Below are 5,626 nucleotides of genomic sequence, written 5' to 3'. Positions count from 1 at the left end.
TATTGTATTCTTGTTATCCTGAAGAAGATTTTCAAATCATTTGCCCATATAGTCTTATCCCTACTGTGGCCCCATCCGGATGTCATGTTGTCAAGAAAGAAGATTCTACACTACATCAGAATGATAGCAAATCATTTTGATTAACTCCACCCTTGTGGTTTTATAGAATATTTTTGATACTTTTTAATATATATTCCTACATACGTGTAGAATTAAAAAGTCCGTCTTGTGACCTCACAAAATCCACTGGGCATGACATAAAAGCTACGCCTATACTGAATAAGGACGCTTGCAAATGATTTTACATGCTTTCCAAATTCGATACGTGAGAAAAGTTGTAGAGCAGTTTTCTAAACCTTAGTATGTACCATTTTAAACCCTAAATTGTTATTAAACCCTCAGAACCTACGACCATGTTACGAACAATTATGAGTCTATTATACATGAGTATGTTGGCATATAAATCTGACACATTGAATGCAGGGGATTCTTTACACTCTGAATAAGTTTTCGTCTATATGCATGTGTATGTCCCCTTCAAGACCAATGGAGCACTGAGTGAACCAACTCCAACTTACACTACATGATGATGTTTGCATGTAATTGTGACGCATCATATTTTTATGGTTCTTCGGAAAAAAGGTTATGCAAACTTCCTGAATTGAACATATTTCATTGTGAAGATATTATACACAAAATGATTGGACATATATTCTTAAAAGCGTCCTCTCCTAAACAACGGAATACAGAAAAGCTCATGTATACGAATAATGATATCATTGGTGATATCTTACACGAAGAAGTTTATACATAAAGATGTATAATCAACATTTTGTCCATCAACAATAGTAACTTTCATTCATATGTCGATTCCTCCTAGGCACCTGATCCCACCTCTGGTGTGTCCAGGGGTCCGTGTTTGCCCAACGATCTATTTTGTATTGCTTGTAGGAGTTATGAGATTGATCACTGTTCGTTATCTTCACCTTGCATCCCTCTGAGCTCGAAATAAAAGACAGCACAGAGTCGTCCACTTTCACTTTATACTTAGATATTTTATTGAAAGTAGACAGTAACGGCAAACTGACAACTAAACTGTATGACAAACGGGATGATTTCAGCTTCTCCATAGTCAATATCCCATATTTGTGTAAGAATATTCCATCATCACCTGCATATGGTGTTTGTATCTCAACTGATTCGATAAGCAAGACCTTGTTTTCTGTATGGTCAGTTTTTAAATCAAGTCAAGTGAGGGGGAGAGGGGATAGTAGTGTAGTAACTGGCAAACAAGTTGATGGTACAGGGGTTTCAACAGTATCGACTAAAGTCATCATTTCGCAAATTCTATGGTCGTTATAACGATCTAGTCTGCCAATACAACCTATTATTGGGTCAAATATTGTCTGACGTGTTTCATACCTATTGTTAGACTGTTCTTAGGACACTGAGTTTGACTGGGGATAGCTCCGTTTATCTAATGAGGATATAGATCTCACGGCGGGTATGACCGGTCGACAGGGGATGCTTACTCCTAGGCACCTGATCCCACTTCTGGTGTGTCCAGGGGTCCCTGTTTGCCCCACTATATATTTTGTATTGTTTATAGGTGTTATGAGGTTGATCACTGTTCGTTATATTCACCTTTCATAGATATTTATGTGTACAAATAATATACTCAATATATTGGAGTGCTGGAATGCGTAAAGGTCAAACAGAATTAAAGTAGAAATGACCAGATCTCTTTAAAAATAAGTGTGGAATATATCTTTTTTTATATTTTCTATATAATACTAATGGATTTATCTCATGAGAAGTAATACTCGCGTATCCACTATGTGTAAATGTTCCATTTTGAAGACGACATTGAATAAATCGTTTCTTGGAGTGGAATATTTTCAAACGAGAAAAGAAGCGTTAAACATATTCTTTTTTACCAGAAGAGCACGATGGATTTGACATACTGTGTTTGTATCTATATAAATATTCGTTTAGAATACAACTATGTCTTAGTCTAGTATGCATTACATTACAATAATGTTCTCCATGAAAGAAATATATAGAGGATGCGTGGTTTTAGACAATTGCTAATTCTAGATTTTCAAGCTTTCAGAATCTTGCGTTGAACACTCAACCCATACTTAAGAAGCATATTCCAATGAGGTCTTTAAAAAGTAGTGTATAAAGGTTATAACGTTTTAGAACTGACCTTGAACTTTAGTTGTTGTTTTTAGTAATCCCATTTCCTCATTAGCGTTGGTACCTAAGTATTTGTGTGTTGACTCTAAATCTCAATAAAGACTATGAAATTCTAAACATGGTAAATAAGGATTTTTTTCAATTAAAGAATATTGTCTTAGTTTTAGAGTTAAATTTCATGAACACTTGCTTAGACCACAAGTCAAATTTGTGCAATTTAGTTGTTGGATATTACATGTATATATATATATATATATATATATATATATATATATATATATATATGCAAGGTGAAGATAACGAACAGTGATCAATCTCATAACTCCTACGAGCATTACAAAATAAATAGTTGGGCAAACACGGACCCCTGGACACACCAGAGGTGGGATCAGGTGCCTAGGAGGAGTAAGCATCCCCTGTTGACCGGTCACACCCGCCGTGAGCCCCATATACTGATAAAGTAAACGGAGTTATCCGCTGTCAAAATCAGTGTGCCAAGAACGGCTTAACAATCGGCATGAAACACGTCAGACAGCATTTGACCCAATGCGAGGTTGTATTGACGAACTAGATCGTTAATCAGGTAAACGGAGTTATCCGCAGTCAATATATATATATATATTTAATGATTCATAATTAAGCATTGTATTTCTATGTTAAACTCATACAATTAAGCTTTTGAACCATTGAAGTAAATTATTGACAACACCATATGATTGCAACTTAAATAGAAGTTCCTCATGCCTCACCCACGCAAACGCTTTTGACAATTCACAGAAAATCATGTATTCCTTCACCTATAGCTTTCGCTGAGCTATCATAAATCGCAATAAGCGGATGTACAGTTAAATGATTCGATAAAAAGAGGCTTGGTATTGGTAAAAAGACTATTACAAAATGAAAGTAAATGGACATATACACGTATCTAAAATAGCAGGTTCCATAATTTTCCAAATACAGCTTAATAATGACACATATCTATAATTTAACAAAAATGGCGGGTAACCCTTTTCAACAATGGGAGTACATTAGATATAATCTACAATTTGGAAATGAACAATAATCTCATATGATTTGAGACACTAAAAATAGTAGCCTTTAACATTTTATGGCTGATACTATTCGGTCCTGTTGCTTTGTTTATCGGAGGAATTGGACTTATATTAATAATGCCTTGCTCCACAATTTCAATTCTATTGAGTACATCATTGCAGAATAAACAAAAATCAGAGACATTGGTTATTCGTCAAGTAGAGATCAAATAGACACAAAATAATTGTTCAAGGTTTCAATTTTATCACCACTGCTTTAAATTATACATAAATTTTCTGCAGCGGGGGTATTTCGGCCTGTGTATTAGTTTTAAATACATCTTTCAAAAGTTTCCAATACATTTTTGAGCTTTTAAAACATGTACCTGCGTCGAAAAAAAAATGGTTTCTACATTGTTAAAATAGGTCACCATGGCTAACTTTCTCAAATTGTTAACTTTGTATCGCAGTATTTTGAATTTATGCAAATCCAAGTTATTTTTTGTTTGATGTGGTTTTTACTTCCAAAATTTCGTTGTCGGAGTGTTTCTGTATATTCCTATGTAAAATTATCAAACTCTCCTCTTGCGTCGTAAAACCTCTCGAACATCCTAGTATGAAAAACAACCCCTGGGTCTACACTTAAACTAAATGATGATGTATATTGATTTGACATGTTCTACTTTCGGGTTCTCTTCTTTCCTAGGTATTAGTTTGCTTGAGTTCAAATTGGCCAGACGATAGACAGACGGACAACGGACAAATTCCGAACAGAAAAGCCCAAGTCCATCTCAGAAAACCTACATCAAGAGTGAAAACATCAAGACATTTTTTTTCTTTTAATATTTGTTAAATTAAAACCACGTGATGACTTACGTGTTAAGCAATTTTGTCACCACCACCCCCCACCCCCGGGTCCACCACATTAACATGTCTGCTCGTCTCCGCTATCAGCTTACCACTCGCTTTTGGAAATTTCCATCTGTCCTTCCATGTCTTCGAAATCTTGTAAAACATCCCACAAACGGTAAATGAATTCTATGTGGTCTTTAAGGCTATTTAATTGCATATACTCCATTTCTTAACATACAGTCTCAGAAATATAAGATATCAATCACCTTAGACGATTGATTTAAACCTGGGATTCCTTGAGCCTTAGCAATAGAACAAGGATGCAAATGGAGATGAAGGGACTGGTAAGTTTATTTCCGCTATTAGACAAACAATTAAAATTCTGATGATAAGGCTCTAGTAATAATTCAAAATTGCGAAAACTGAGCATATGCATGTACTGTGCATGGTTTCATCAAATTTTGTGGTTTTGTCTCAGAGCAAACGTGAAGCTCATCTGTAAATTCGTAAATAGATAGTTAAAAATGGTCTCCATCGATCGCTTGATCACAGGGTCTTGTTCTATCACGAAAAAAAACGTAACTTTGGGAAGAAACAATTATATTGAAATCACACATATTAGAACTTACAATCCGCTATTTCTCATCATTCATTAACATTGTGAATTCGTTGCAAAATACACACAAAATGAGCGAATCTACCAATTTTATCACCTATATTGGTATGGAAAACAAAACAAGAATAATCACTTAACTTTCTATATCATAATGAGACTGAGTAACAGTATAACCAACTGATATTGATATATCTTGTTGACATTTTAAAATACCTACCTGGCCAAGATCTTTCAAGATCTTTCAATTCACAAATTGAACTGTATTTACTCTATGAGATTGCACAACAGTGTGTAAGAAAACGTATTCCGTACGTATAGTAAGGTAGGCTTATCTCTGAACTTAAAAAAATGAATAGTGAAAGGAAATTAACTCGTGCTATTAATGATGTAACCACCCCCAATATAATATGAAACTAAACAAAAGGTCCAAGGGCCACAACGATCACCTGAGTCAGCTTGGCCATGATGTTGTTCTGTTCTTGCGATTTGTTTCAATCTTTATTCCCATGAAAAAGACCCTAAATCGGGGCGCCAACCTAGCCCTAAAGGGTCACGACAAGACCGCCCCTTAACATGGGATTGCCTCAATAACATGATGACTAACAGGATATTGCTGTTCTGAAAGTTAAAGTTGCAATGATAAATATCATACTCTGAAATGAAAGAACTTGTCATAATATATCTATGTGCAGAATATGAAAGTTCTATCTTGAATAAATCAAGATATATTGAATAGGGTGGGTTGTCTTAGAAATAGGCCATACTGTATGGTAAAAGTCACATGGTTAAAAGCTTTATTGCCACAAAAAGGTTTGATCGCTAAAAATGCACCCGTCACTCACCATATTAAAAGTTATGAGCAAAGTTAAAATTTCAGACAGACAACCAGGATAAAAACGATCTTCCCGTCCAAACGTCAGTCGCATGA

This window comes from Ostrea edulis, chromosome 7, assembly GCF_947568905.1.
Source record: "Ostrea edulis chromosome 7, xbOstEdul1.1, whole genome shotgun sequence".
In the NCBI taxonomy this organism is placed as follows: Eukaryota; Metazoa; Mollusca; class Bivalvia; order Ostreida; family Ostreidae; genus Ostrea; species Ostrea edulis.
The sequence above is the reverse complement of the archived record's forward strand: the minus strand, read 5'-3'. Positions refer to the sequence as shown.